The 16,343-nt window shown below is 37.2% G+C and overlaps 1 protein-coding gene across 5 annotated transcripts in view; it reads right to left on the bottom strand.

Annotated features, from left to right (window-relative positions):
- LOC127410002 (palladin-like) overlaps nucleotides 1-16,343 on the bottom strand; it is a 157,350-nt gene that overhangs the window by 53,507 nt on the left and 87,500 nt on the right. Inside the window, exon 1 of one of the 5 annotated variants that reach the window (XM_051644977.1) lies at nucleotides 4,082-4,238. The exons of the other annotated variants lie outside the window; for them this stretch is intronic. The gene's annotated coding sequence lies outside the window, so the exon portion shown is untranslated. Of the gene's footprint in view, nucleotides 1-4,081; nucleotides 4,239-16,343 lie in introns of those variants that run through there. 5 annotated transcript variants of the gene reach the window in all.

Genomic DNA, 16,343 nt, shown 5'->3' with positions numbered 1-16,343 from the left:
GGCAACATATACTTCACTGTGGATTTCAAAATGTGCTGGAGCTTAAATGTGTTTATCCAACAGTGTAAACAAACAAAGATAACGGAACACATGGGAAGAGACTGAGATTTTTCTGCAAAAGCATGCTCAGGCACTCCTACAAAATGCAATGCAGCACAACTGGTTCATACTCCAAACACCTTAACCAAGATGTAACCACACCCTTTAAGGCATTACCATGCCCCTGGACGACTCTCTGGAACTGTTATTACACCCCTAAACTGATAACTAATAATTACCTGACTGATTCGATGTTTGATTCTGCTGAAATATGACTGAATCAGTAGACTGATTCCATTTAAGCATCTCGACAAAAATAATTCATAGATCAGCTAACTACCCAGTAATTTAACAAGTTGGCGGATGGTTGGTTGGTGGGACAGATGGATGGATGTATGGATGGTTAGTTGGTTAAAGAGACGAACAGTCGGACAGTTAGTTGGTTGAATGGATGAACGGACGTTTAGCTGGTTGGTGGGATGGATGGATGGTTGGTGGGACAGATGGCTGCTTGGTTGGTGTGACGGATGGATGGTTGATTGGTTGGTGGGACAGAAGAATTGATGGTTAGTTGGTTGGTGGGACAGATGGATGGATGGACAGATGGATGGTTAGTTGGGTAGTGGGACGGACGGACAGATGGTTAGTTGGTTGGACGGACGGACAGGCTGTTAATAGTTGGTGGGACGGATGGATGGATGGTGGGAAGGATGGATGGATGCTTGCTTGGTTTGGTGGTAGGATGGATGGTTGATTGGTTGGTTGGTGGGGACAGAAGGATTGATGAATGGATGGATGGTTGTTTGGAGGGATGGATGGACAGATGGTTGGTTGTTGGTAAAACGGACGGCCGGATGGTTAGTTGGTTGGTGGGACGGATGGTTAGGTGGTTGGTGGGACAGATGGTTAGTTGGTTGGTGGGATGGATGGATGGATGGTTACTGGGATGGATGGTTAGTAGGTTGGTGGGATGGATGGATGGATGGATGGACGGATGGTTAGGTGGTCGTGGGACAGATGGTTAGTTGGTTGGTGGGATGGATAGATGGTTGGTGGGATGGATGGGTAGTTGACTAGATGGATGGATGGATAGATGGTGGGACTGATGGACGAATGGCTGGATGTATGGTTAGTTGGTTGGTGGGACGGATGGATAGATGTTTGGTGGGATGTCTCAAGTCATCTCTTTTAAAGCACCGCCAATACAGCTCTCAAAGCACAGCTTTCGTAAAAAAATTCACCACCATTAAACAATAAATTGAGACAATTACTGTCAGACTTCAAATTCCCTGCAAAGAGCAATGTTCGTGTTATTAAACATAATCCGTAGATCTTCGTGTGTTTGTTATTTAGACCATTTATTTGTTGAATGACAGTGCCTAATTTCCAATAAGACTACCCATATAAATCTCTCACTCATAAATACTATACTTACAAAAAAAATAAATCTTAACTATTTTCTTACATTAAAATCTGAATTATAACCACACCTAAACCCTGTCTGCTCAGTGCACAGACTTCAGCATTCTTAGCTCCACTTTTCACCAGAATCCAAACATCCACACCATCTACCATGAACCTAACCCATTCAAACAGATGTAGATCTTGTTCCATTTAACTGCAGTGCTCTAAAATTGAGTTCTTAGTTTGCAATAAGATTCATGTGTCAGCAGGAAAAACTGGGATCCGACTAGCGTCTGATTCCCTGAACAAAATCACACCCTTCGAGACACAGTCTATTCATGCCACAGAGTAAAGAATGGGAGCAGGAGACTACATCTGATCCTTCCATTATGTCTAAATGTAATAGCAGTGCTGTCACTCACAGAGGCCAAATCAGACACACACACAGCCACTAATGTGCATAAAATCATCTGGATGTTTGCCATGTTACTCCAAACAAATTTCCAGAAATTTCCCAATTCTTGCCCTCGTGTTTCTAGGAGGTTAGTTGACATACTATTGTAAAGTTGACATGTCCTGTGGGGTGACAGGCTATCCTCTATCAAAAACTATTTTAAACAGCATTTTGCCAATAATTTTAGAATTATTCTGCATGGACAATTATGACCTCATATTAATTGAGGGAATACATGGAATATATGCACTTTTACAAATTCATCTCTCACAACGCAGGAACATTTAAATGAACTAGTGAAGAAAAAAAAAAAAAAAACCTTACAAGAAATAGTGAGCAGTTACAGGTCCTGAGATATACACTTTCCCCTATTCATTCATATAAATTGTAATCTAAAATCTGGATGTTGACAAAAAAAGCCCCTGGACATGTTATGCATCAAGTACCCAGGGGTCAAAAGTGAACATAAAGAGGACCTCATGTGTATGCACAGGGTCTGGAAATGCTGGTTTCAGGCCCGGTTTCTGATTACAGGCATTGGTAGAGTGTGTTCCTGCTTTAGGAGCTCAGGGCTGCTTGACCCAGATCTGATCTCACAATGCAGCTCCCACCCAAGCCAAATAGCTCTACACTCTCTGCACTCCCTACTAGACTCAGAGGAAATGTCCAACTTTCCATAAAGATGACAGGCCAAAATAAAAAAAGGCTCATTCTCTCTTCCAGCTCCCACACTTTAACTTTCATGCTTACTCTTTCCCCCGCTCTCTTTTTATATTCTCTAATTTCACAGTCTTGCATTCCCTCTGCCTCTGAATTTTTCTCTCCCTTTCTTCGTTAGCCTGTCTGCTCTCCATCCTTTCGGCTCTCTCGCTCTCTCTCCATCACTCTTGTCCTCCCCTGTCTGAAAGGCATGAATGGAACCTTCAGTAATGGAAGTAACATGAAAAGTGTTTAAAGTTACAGCGCTCCATTTACTGACCCATTCACTGTTAATTCTTTCTCTTCCGCTCTAATAACGTGTAGACTAAAAACCTTGAACTGCAATTCTCTTTTCTTTCACCCCATCTCCCTCAGTACCCTCCCCCAACTCTCTCCCTCGCTCTCCCTCTAATTGCATGCAAAGCACATAAAATAGAACCAGACTGTTTTCTTTTAACAGAATGTCTTATTGCATCCCTCTCTCTCTCTCTCTCTTTCTCTCTCTCTCTCTCTCCCTCAAAGTGTGTATATGTCTGGATTGCAGGAATGAAAACATTCCTCTCTGGATTGGCCGAGAGGACATCACCCATCACCATCAAATGGGATTACCAGCAGGGAAAATGAGAGAAAGAGAGAGAGAGAGAGACGGGAGGGGTAAGAGAAAAAGAGAAATCAGCCCTAAACAAGGCAAATGGAGCAACAAGGAGAGAGCTGTAGAGCCCAAACCAGTCTTAGCCGGCAATAAAACAAATTGTACAATGGTTTATATGAAGCAAGACTTCACTAAGCAAACCATTAATGAATGTTGCCAACCCATACAAACTTTAAAGCACTAAACATTAACTGTTCAAACTTGGACTAAAGTGCAAAAGACAAAGACACTAACATAAAAAAATAAATAAAAAAAAGTCCAGGTGTTTTGGATGCTTCGAGTTTGAATAGCCAATTTCTCCTGCCAAAGCCCTGCTGCGCTGACTAAAACAGTATTTTGACCAATTTACTGCTTCTTCTTCTTCTTCTTCTTCTTCCTTTCTTTCAACCTCCTCTCAAGATATATTCTTTGCTCTCCTGTGCTTGTATTATTCTCATTTGCAGGTTGTTTGGGATGAAAGCATCTGCTAAATAAATAAATGCACATATGTATTTAACAGCAGCAACACACAGTACGAGTATGCAAAAACACTTATGTACTTATGTAAATACTAATACTTTATCTCTTTATTCTCTTCTGTGTTCCTGAACTTGAACGTCTTTTCTTTTTTTCCAATGAAAGTCTGCTACATACCCAATGTAAATGTGCCCTAAATATTGAAAACGCAACAAATCCTTGCATGCAATGAAAAATAAAACAAAACAAACAGCACTGAAATGTTAAATTTCAACAAATAGCTATTTCCAATATGTTAACGAAGAGGGAAAATGCTGCCTAATTTAAAGTTTTTAATCCATAAAAGTTATCCCAAAGAAAGATGAAAAAGTTTTTACCTTCTCTATGACCTGGTCAAAGTTATTCCCGTTTCATGTAAGTAATTCCTCACGTGTGTGTTTGTGTGTATGAGTGAGACTGCGTCGCTCCGTCAGGTGCTCTTGTCTTTATATTAGCACGCGCAGACACGCGCTGAGTGACGGCTGCGTCTCGCTCCAGCCAGTGCTCGTGTGTGACTCACACAGACTCCTGTCTGCCTGCATGACTGTCACAATAAAAGTCCAGCAACTAGAAAACGTCCGTAATAAAAGTCCCACTGCTCGACTTTATTTGAGCTCAGATATTTTAAGAATTAAATTGTTAAAAGCAATCTTAGTACAAGATACATTTAGTTTAATTGATAATTTGAGCTTGGCGTTTTTACTGTTTTAACAGTCCACAAACATTTGGAAACCCAACAAAATGAAATAGTAGGTAGACACAATATACATAGATTTATATGTATTAAACCAACCAGTCAAAAAACACTACACAGAAGCGTCTTTTTTGTCACAATGAACATTATAGAGAATTATAATGAAACATTTTCAGATCACTATTTATCACGGATCACACATCAATACTAATTCATGTGCTTGCCCCGGGATACCCTCGGTTGTTTAAATCTTCAAATCTAATAACATCTATCTCTTGGAAATGAAACTGAACACGCACACATTCAGCTGACTAAAATCAAACTTTTCTTAATTTCACATTATAATATAACAAAGTTATATTTGGAGGACTAAGAGTTTGACAGTGAGTAAGAGAGCTTTTGTCTAACTTATTGCTTATTTTTGTCCTTTAGTCGGTCTTTTTGTTTGGAATTCTGTATACTTTGCTTTGTAGACTTTGTTTCCTGGATCATTTCTAAATCTGCTGTAGATAAACTGTTCTGGAACATTTTCCAGTCTGTTTATCCTCCTAGTTCAATTTCACAATTGTGTTCTGCTGTGTTTATGTGTGAGTGAATGCATTCTGATTTGAAGACTAATGGGAGTATGGGTGCAGTTATCATTTCTTGGTGGATTTGTAATGTCTATTTTTAGTGGTGTTCTGTATTCTTCTATGCTCCTCTCCTGGCTCGCTTGTGTGCTTGTGTCAGGGGTGCAGATGAGTCGCCTCTATGAGCAAGAGCTGGCAGGGAGGAAGGGGTCTGTTCAATACTCAGACTAATGCTCAGGAGTGACTCATAACAGTCAGTAAAGAGCAAGTCCATATCTGCTGGTTTCAATCGTTATAATGGCCATCATCAACTATTTTGTAGAATTGAAAGAATGGTCAAATGGAATGTCCACAATACAAAGACTGTGCTATTGCTTCTTCTGTTCTTTTGTCTGAGAGTTGTTGACATAGGCTACTTTTGGGAACTTGTGACATATTTACTCCATCTAAAACTATTTTAAACTGCATTTAGCTTCTGTTGTAATTATTATGCATGCATTTTTTATGATTATATTCACAGAGAGATTGCACGAGTGTTTGTACCTTAAAAAATAATTTGTCCAAAATTCATTTGGACCATTTAAATTTAACTAATGATGGCAAATGGTGATTAGAAACAGTGGCACCTAACATATACACTTTGCCATTTACATTCAAAGTTTGTGAGCATTTCAAAAATGAAATAATTTAGCATGGCAAGTTTGCAAAACATCACATCCTAAATTGATCACAACTGTCTTTTTAGACTAAAAACGTGGTTTACGAGGACTTTTTTAGGTTACAAACTGGTAATTACAAGGGTATTATGCTATAAATGTGGTTTATGTGGACATTTCTAGTGTCCCCATATTTTAAATTGCTTAAAAAAACATACTAAACCACGTTTATTTGAAAATGTAAAAATGCAGAAAGTTGTTTTGTGAGGGTTAGGTTTAGGGGTAGGGTTAGGGGATAGAATCTATAGTTCGTACAGTATAAAAATCATTATGTCTATGGAGAGTCCTCATAATGATAGCTGCACCAACATGTGTGTGTGTGTGTGTGTGTGTGAGAGAGAGAGAGAGAGAGAGAGAGATAGAGAGAGAGAGATAAAAAGTTTTCCATTTCTATTTCATATGCCAAACATCTCACTCAAGACTTTTAAGCTCTTAAACAGAAGATCTTTCCATCCAGTCAAAACGCTAATAAAAATAGTAATACATTCATTATTACTATTCTTTATTTGTTCTATTATAATATAATATGTGTTTATAATATATATTAATCTATTATAAACAGTCATGCCAATAAAGTTGTTGAAATTAACATTATTAGTTTCTCAAACATCTATGAAAGAGATCCCTTCTCTTAAAGGAATATTTCGGGTTCAATACAAGTTAAGCTCAATCAACAGCATTAGTGGCATAATAATGATTACCACAAAAAATTATTTTTACTTGCCCATCCTTTTCTTTAAAAAAAGAAATAATCTGGATTCCAGTGAGGCACTTACAATGGAAGTGAATGGGGTCAATCCGTAAACATAAAAATACTAACTCATTCAAAAGTATAGCCACAAGACATAAACAATATGCATGTTAATATGATTTTAGTGTGATAGAATCGCTTACTTACCTTTTCTGTTTAAAGTTTTAGCCAAATTTACAACTTCATTGCCATGACTTTGTAATGCCAACAAACCCTAAAACCCTAAAATGACTGTAAAAATTATTTAAACAACTTTTAAACAGCTCAAATAATACATTAGTTTTAACAGATATAAGTGCTTTTATAAAATTATAAGCTTCACATTTCTGCCTTGAAACCCTCCAAAAATGGTCCCCATTCACTTCCAGTGTATTGCCTCACTGTAACCCAGATTTTTGCTTTTTTTAAAGAAAAGGACGGATGAGTAAAAAAATACAATTTGTGGTATTGAACATTATGCAACAAAAGCTATCGACTGGACTTAACTTGTATTGAACCAGGAATATTCCTTTAACTACCACTCTGCATTTCCCAATCAACTTCTGATAAAACTTTCAACTCCTTTCTTAAACCACTTTCACTTCCTTCCTACTTACACTCTGTTACTTTTTCTCTCTTTCTCTCCAGTCTTCCAGTAACAGATATTTTATTGAGATGGCCTGTTCTAGACTCTTCCATATTTGGAAGGCTGCTTTATTCCCTGAGGGTCACTTCAGCATCGCCAGCCAATACAGCGCAGAGCCTCCAATCCCCCAGCCAATCCCGCATCCCCCCATTTCCTTATAAGGACTGCACAGGTCAATAGTGCTCTCAGTCTCATTCTGGCCTTCTTGGCTTCTGTTCCTGTATACGTTGTCCTGCTCAATCATTCTAAAGTAAACTGTCTCAGTTGGTCTAAAATAAAGCTGATGTTTTTCCTCCATAAGTCATCAGTGATATGTCTGTGGCTCCTTCTTCAAGCTGGTGTTATTAAAATGTGTATGCTATGCCATAACTGCTACATATGAGCATTAGCAATACTTTCATGCACATTATGCATTCCATCTAACATTTACACATTAGCTAATTGTTAAGGCTTTATACATATACATATACATGCTGTATCATTTACCAAAACTATCCTCAATAAACCCTATCTGTAGTATGAAACACTATTTTCCTATAGAAAGCAGCCTCTATATGCTTGTTTTCTTTTGGAAATGTTTCTAAACCACACTCAACGCCTGTGTAAGACGGTGATTGTTAATACACCATTTGGGTCTTTACAAGCAACACCTCATAAACAGACCAGCTTCGGAAACAAAAGTGAGTCATGCCAGAAATGCAACCGGTTGAACAGGGCAATGCAGATTTAACCATTATACTGGGTAAAACAGCAAGGTATTAACACTATAGTCAGACCACCAATGTTAAGGCTTTATCTGTGTTCATTACCACAAAGGTTTGAACAGAAAACTGACCAGAAAGCTTTGATTGAAGCAGCGAAGTGCAATACTGACCCTTGTGTTCTAGGAAACCTGCTGCAGTCTCAATAATAATACTGACTCGCATCACCACAGTTCTGGCTAAACTATTGTTAAAGAAACACTAACTGTTGCTAAACCATGATGAAAAACCATCACAGTATCAAAACTAGAGCAATACTATTGGAACTGTTATAGTAGGTCATTTCGGGACAGTAATAATAAAAGTCACCATGACTACAGTTACAAAGGACCCTCTTCACATGGTTGATGACATATTTACGATTTGATTTAGCAGGGTGACTCAAGCAAAAAACATTGTTCTCTCTTAATGTACAATGAACATGTCTGCATAATATACTGTATATCAAAAGCCGAAAAGTCGAAAAATCTTAGATGAGGGTGGGAAATCTCTTAAGTTATGAAGTTAGGATGACTGTGAGTATTATTTTCTTATTTGTTAGCTACATATATCTAGTGTTATCTACGTAAGTAGTGTTATTTTAATGTTGTGTGAGAAATGCGATTCGATAATTGGGACATAAAATTGTTTACTTGTGTTGACAAGAATGAACTGCATCATAAAAAAAATGGTTACATACCTTTCAATGATACGTCTTTACAAATAGTTTCGCACCTTTCTATCTTCTGACTGTTATTATCCATCTCTCTTAAAGGGATAGTTCACCTAAAAATGAAAATTCTTTCATCATTTACTCACCCTTATGCCATGCCAGATGTGTATGACTTTCTTCTGCTGAACACAAATAAAGATTTTTAGAAGAATATTTCAGCTCTGTAGGTTCATACAATGCAAGTGAATCGTGATCAAAATTTGAAGCTCCAAAATGCACATAAACACTGCATAAAAGTAATCCATATGACTCCAGTGATTAAATCTATATCTTCAGTAGCAATATGATAGGTGTAGGAGAGAAAAAGTTTAATATTTATGTCCAATTTTACAAGTAGGTATAGCTGCAGGCCAGAGACCTCCAAATGGGGGAGGAATCTCCAAAAGGGGCCGGGTTTACTCCAAAATGGGGTTGCGCCAACTCCAAAAGGTATGGGGCTCCGTACATCTTTAATGGCGATTTGAAGCTTACACCCCTTTTTGGAGCAATGCCTGCAGCTATACCCTTCTCCAATTTTACCATAAATTCTCCATCCAGCCCAGTAGGTGGTGATATGCATTAAGAATGTGAATCGTCTAAAGCAAAAGAAGAAGAATGTGAAAGAAAAAGTGTAGAGTGATAGTAAAAAAGGACTTAAATATTGATCTGTTTCTCACCCACACATATCATATTGCTTCTAAAGATATAGATTTAATCACTGGAGTCTTATGGATTACTTTTATGTTGTGTTTTTGGAGCTTGACAATTTTGATACCCTTTCACTTGCATTGTGAGGACCTACAAAGCTAAAATATTTTTCTAAATATCTTCACTTGTGTTCAGCAGAAGAAAGAAAGTCATACACATCTAGGATGGCATGAGGGTGCGTAAATGATGAGGGAATTTTCATTTTTGGGTGAACTATCCATTTAATTCTTCCTCTTTTGGAAAGTTATGAAAACTAAATAGTTTTGTTTCTTTCTCTGTCAGAGCACAAGGGAACACTGTAATATTTGAAGCCTGATCTCATGAAAATAACACGACTGTGTCAGCAGTTTTGCAAAATGGTATTACGTGGGTGGTGAAATGTCCACTGTGTGGCACTGAAAGAGACACCCTGAACGAAAAAAATAAATAAATTCTCAAACAGATTAGGTTTTTTAGGTTAATGCTTTATCGAGTTTTAAATCAACAAAACCAACCTCCTAACCCCAAACCTTAAACCTAAACCTAACCGATAGTGTCATAAAATCAAATGTGAGATGTAAAGCGCGATTGCTAAAGCAACCACGTCATTTTGTGGTGTTTCGATTATACTTTTGGCTCACATTTTGACTCAGATAGCAATGTGTGAGTAACAGAGCAAAAAGTATGTGTTTATGAACTGATAATCTGCTGTTTTACTTGTGATTTGAGAAAGGAAATAAAAGTTGTTGTTGTTTTAGTTCATTTCACCAGAAAACTGGTACAATACGTTCAGTACAACGAGCTGCGCAAAATATATTTAGCAAAAATGTAGGTGTAGTAACTTGATTCTATGAGACCAGGTCGAATATTTGTTATGGTCTGCCATTTTAACTCTGACCGACCGCTGTGTCGTTTATCCTGCTAACATTTACTTCCACATTCCAAACAAGAAATGTGAAAAGAGTCCATAGCAGAGTTCACCAACCTGCTGATAAATTGATCAGAATCTATTTAACAGCTTGAGACCACAGCAGCACTGTAAACTGCATTGCATCCACAAACACGAGCACAACATGTGAAGCTGAAAACCCCATGAGTTTGAGAGGAAGCTGGTGTGGTTGTGGTCAAAAATAAGTGTGGTCTAGTGTCCATGGTGACGACCCCACGGCAGCTCATGGAGGTTTGTTGCAGGCGGGTGGTTAAATCTGTGCGGTATGGCAGCAATGCAGTCAGCATGAAGATAGCAATACATAGCACTTTAGGAAGGATTAAAGACTTCCTTTCTCTTCTGTTATCCTCTTTGTCTTGCTCTTTATCTCTGTGTCTCTTTATCTCGCTCTCATTTTATTTTTCCACCATGGGTATTTATCCATTAATCCAAAATAAACAATAAATCCCCAAAACTGACTTGAGGACATTTGAAGTGGTCATCACTATTTGAAATGCTTATATTCAATGAATGCATGACTTGTATTACACATACTATGCAAAAATAATTTTGGCAAATATAAATTTAACATGAAGCCAGAAGTGGACTGGCTCCCCCAGCTGAGTCTGGTTCCTCTCAAGTTTTTTTTTTTTTTTTTTCTCCACTAACTAAATAAACATCTTTGGAGTCTCCCTCCAGTAACTAAACATCTTATGGAGTTTCCATATGCTTACTAAAATCTTTGGAGTTTTTTCCTTGCTACAGTCACCTTTGGCTTGCTCACTGGGGGCTTAAAGATAACCAGGCATGATTTCTTATAAATCTGTTCACTGGGTACATTAAAGGGGTCATGACATGACCAAATGTTTTAATATAAGAGGTCATTGTACTATAAAAACATACTGTAAGTTTCAGAACTCAAAATGTCCTCCTCAATGCAAAAAACAATATTTCTTGATGCCAAGCTAACAAAATGACTCTTGAATTTTGATCTCTGACATTTGCATCTGACCGCCTCCACAACAAAACATCAACGCCTACTTTACCTTATCACTTACGTAGCCCGCCCAGTAGTGTTGAGCAGTGAGATGGCAAGTAGAGAGAGCAAGTCAGTCAAGAGCAGAGTGCCAATCATAACAGTGGGCATGTGCTGTCAAGTCTTAAAGGAGATGCAGCACCAAAACCGAATGTTTCTAACACAGCGTCAGAATGAGGGTGGAAAATGATCATGTTTTACAAATATTTTGTGCAAATTTTTTTTTTTTTTTTTTACTAATATTTTAACCTCTTGAGACCCCCACGTGACTGCTGTGTGAATTTTTCATTTCAATTTTTGGTTTGTAACTAATAGCACCTAATATACAAGCAAAACAAAAAAAACAGTTTTTACTAAAAACTGATGTCCATATATGTGGACAGTGGGACTAAGCTGTGAAATTTTAAGTAATACCAAGCTTGTGTATCTGATGATTTTTTTTCATCAGATAGTTTGTTATGAGTCCAGGAGTGTTGATTATTCATGTTTTTGAGACGTTACAGACATTACAGCTGATTTTCTATAAAGCTGAAAAAATCATTCTGATTAAAAGTAATGGCCAGCATCATCAAATCACTACCAAGCATGTTAAAATAAAATTTTGCATTATAAAATTCTGAATTTATGTACTGTCCCATGTCTGCCAAACATGTTGAGTGGTCCAAACATAATCTGCAGCCTGAAACTGAACTTTTGGTCGGATTTTAGGAGTGAATGCACTTTAGGATGCACCCTTGCTCCCTGACTCCCTATTTAGTGAATGACTTAACCTCCAGCAGTCTGTCTGCACTGGTCTCAGAAAAGTCCATAATGCAACTTATTTTCATCCTAACTCCATATAAAGCCTCTGAAAGCAAAATTTTTCAGCTTTTGCATGAATACATTTATTCCCAATGTGAAAATGCACAATAAATATATAGGAATGCATTTATTAATGTTAATTAATAGACCATATTGTACAGTGATAACAAAATAAAATATATATATTTTTTTTTATTAAAATGAAGCAAAATGACCCACAGATTTGTTACTGTGAAAAGTTCTTCAAAAAAACAAACATGTTTTTGGAACGACTGTCAGAACACTGCTCCACAGCACTCATCCATGTACTTCATGTTTATCAGTGTGCCAAAGTGCAAAAAATGAATGAAATATTAAAAGCAGCATATTAAACAAAATTAGAGATGCTACTCTTTACAACCAAACAGGTTTCAGTGAAAAAATTTGAAGAGGTTTCTTGCCAGATGCACTTTTGTTGGCGCTGCGGCCGTAGAAGCAGTTCACGGAAATCGACGCCATGGTGTTTGGTCACGTGACTCCGTGTGTCAGAAGTTTAACCCTTAAATGACTCCTTAGATTGTCCTGAACAGTATGTAATGTGTTTAAATTTATTTAAATTATGCGTTGCGTATAGCGAATCCAAAATAGCGAGTCTTCACATGAGGCCGCGGGGTCGCACGAGGATAAGTGAACCTCAAGGAACATTTTAAAATAATTAAAAAACAAATGCATGCCATGATCCCTTTAAGGCATGACCTTCTGTAAAGCTACTTTGAAACCATGTGTATTGTGGAAAGCACTATAGAAATTAAATTGACTAGACTTGATCTACCAAATCATGTTTTGCTTTAAAATTGAATTATGTCAACAGGTTTGTGTGAGGGTTAGGTTTAGGGATAAATGCCATTATCTTAGCACGAAAACCATTGCGTCTATGAAATGCCCCCACTAATATAGTGAAACCAACTTATTTGTGCGTTTGTGTCTGCCTATCTGTCTCATTGAATTCTGATGAATCAGGGTGTGGAAAGGATTGCATGACCTAACTCTTACCCCAAGGCAAGTGGTGTATTTACACGTCATGCTGGTCCTTTTGTCACAGGAAGTGAATGATTATTGTCTGACTGTGTATCTCTGGTGTGGCACTGGCAGGATACAACACCTTTCACTTCCTGGAATAATTGTAAAAGGTCTAAGGATTGAACCTTGCTGTACCCCTCACTTCTACACAGACCCGCCACACCCCACTAAACACATTGATACAGAAAACAAATAGTTACCACAATACCATTTACTGTCACTTATGTTTGATCTTAAATCTCATAAAGATTCAACCTAACTATGCATGTTGCAACAAGTTTCCACACTACAAAAATAATTTTCTTACGGACTGTTTTTGTCTTGTTTTCCGGTAAAAATATTGAAACATCCTTAAAACAAGAAAAAATTACTTGGGAAGCAGAATGACATAAGATACTTTTTTTCAGAGAAATCTAACAAACTTTTGTGGGGTTTATGCTTAAAACAAGAAAAAAATTGTTTTCAATGGGGTGGGAAAAATGTACTTTTTTCTCTCTTTGAATCAAGTTTTTTTTCTTACCCCATTGGCAAATAGTATTTTCTTCATATAAGCTAAATTTCTAGATTTCTCTGAAAACAAGACAAAATATCTTGATTTATCTTGTTTAATAATGTTTAGATACTTTTACTGGAAAACAAGACAAAAATACTCAGTAAGAAAATTATTTTTTTGCAGTGAAGCGAAAATCTGTCAGTCCACACTAAACACAAAACTGCTGTATGAAGCGGCACAGTCACAGTAGATCAGAAGATATTTGATGTGTAATGAAAAGTTGTAAGGAGCAGGATTTTGGACCAATGAGATTTCACCATGGGCAGGGCTACAGAACAATGGCACTGAAACAGACACCAAGCCATCGACAAAATGTCCTGTCCCCGTTCGTCGTAGTTGGTTAGGACAAAAAATTTAGACTGACATTTATATTGACATGATTTTGGTTTATTTTGGTATTTGGTTCAGCGTTCACCAACTGGTATCAGAACGCATTACAGTGATTTATCAAACTTTATTTAGCAGATTTTAGTGCTTTAAGTACTCAGTTTAGTATTTATCTTAGCAAAAATCTTCAGATAATGTGGTAAGTGGTGGTATCACATAACAATAACAATTCTCATGCCAAGAAAATATAATAAAGTAAACAGATAGTAAAGTAACCTATTTACAAAAACAGATCCTGTGTAGGCAGACATGCTCCCAAATATAATGTTAGATTTTGTGTCAGCCTTGAATAATGTCAAGATTAGAGTATTAAAGTAAAGTTGTCTCATAGAAAGAAAAATTGACAAAGAAGCCTAGTTTTTATGCTTTAAACACACAAAAAGTTTTTCACGACACTCAAACTTACACAACCTACAAATACGTTATAATCCAACTTTAATTCCAAGTGACATTGTGAAATATCTCACTGTGTTAGCACACACACTCATCAACCTGTACACGCTGATATCAGACACCACCTGCTGCATGTATTTAATTCATCATAAACACACACAAGGACATACTGAAGAAGTACAAATGTGACAGCACATACACCCTAGAGCATAATGTAGACAGTTTTCTCTCTCTCTGTCTCACTGATTCTTTATAGGCTCCAGGTGTTATCAGTTCGGTGTGGTATGGACTGTGAAGCATGTTCCCATAAAACCTCTGTGATTTCAGCCCACTAAGCTCATAAATCAGAGGTACACACACAACCAACAAGTCTCTTCTTACACAGATGCTCCGAGCCTCTGAAAATAAAACTTTAGCTGTAACCTGGATTCAGTTGCTCTGATAAATGTCATACATTTAGTATGTCTTCTTTATAAAGTAGACTCTCTGAGAGCTTAAAGGGATAGTTCACCCAAAAATGGAAATTCTGTGATAATGTACTCACTCTCATATTATTCCAAACCTGTATGACTTTCTGTCTTATGTGAAACACAAAAAGAGATTTTTTGAATGTACTGGTTGCTCTTTTTAATGCAATTACAATAAATGGGGATAGGAGCTTTCAAGCTTCAAAAGGGATGCTAAAGCATCATAAAAGTATCATAAAAAAGGGCCATATGACTTGATCTTCAGAAGCCATACGATAACTTTGTGTGAGGAACGGACCAAAATTTAAGCCGTTATTCACTGAAAAGCTTGACATCCACCCTGACTTGGCACATTAATGAGAGTTCACGAGAAAAGTAGCGATGGCTATTTTTTGATTGAATCATTCTTTTGAGTTGAATCTTTTCAATTAATCATCTGAATAAGTCTGAATGATTAATTCACAAACTGACCGTTGATCTGTTGACCGAATGATCCGTTGAACTCGGTAGCAGCAGGTAACAGCTCAAGATTATCAGTGAACAATGACATAAATTTCAGTCTCTCACAGAAAAATATCATTTGTCTTCAGAAGACTTGTAATATAGTGCTCAAGACATATGGACCACTTTTATGATAATTTTATGGGGCTTTTGCATCCTTTTTGAAGCTTGAAAGCTCCAGTCCCCATTCATTGTAATTGCGTGGAAAAGAGCAACCAGTACATTATTTAAAAAATAATCCTTTACTATTCTACGGAAGAAATTCATTTATACGTCACAAGGTTATAGGTCACACTTTGAAATGACACAAGGGTGAGTAAATGATGACACATTTTTCATTTTGGGGTAAACTAACCCTTTGTATACCAAAATTATATACCATGTTCACCTCAAAATCTCTTAATTTCTACAAAGCCTTTTCTCTGAAGTCAAACACCCACTAAACACTGCGTTCTTTCACTCCTTCCTCTTTTTTGTCTATCTGTCTTTCCCTTCCTGTGCTGAAGGACATCAGGCCCTGGCTATCTCAATCGGGCTCTCCTGCTGTCACCAAAGTCTGCCAAAACACACTGCACAGTTTCCTGTATGGTGTGTATCACTCCAGGATGTAGTGTCACAGACAGGGAGACTGAACAAGGGATTAAATGTGAAGTGATATGAACATGTTAATCAAGCTGCACAGTGCAAAGGTGTTAAAGGTAGAAGGATGTGAACAGATAACGCATCATTTGGTTAGAAACAATAACCAAGCATGTGTATTGCTCCACCAACATAAATTGAATTTAAATTGAATCCTTTATAGCAGAATGTCCATGCTGTTCTTTTTACATACAATACAATTGAATGGTGACCAAGACAAGATTTCCAGTGAGTAACAACTTACATTTTGGTTCATTCCTCATTCAAAGCTATCACATGTCTTAAAAAGACTTGGAATAAATTGCATGAGTTGTATGGACACATTTTGTATTGTACTTTTAT

Source organism: Myxocyprinus asiaticus, chromosome 19 (assembly GCF_019703515.2).
Source record: "Myxocyprinus asiaticus isolate MX2 ecotype Aquarium Trade chromosome 19, UBuf_Myxa_2, whole genome shotgun sequence".
Lineage (NCBI taxonomy): Eukaryota > Metazoa > Chordata > Actinopteri > Cypriniformes > Catostomidae > Myxocyprinus > Myxocyprinus asiaticus.
This window is presented reverse-complemented; position numbering and strand designations above follow the sequence as displayed.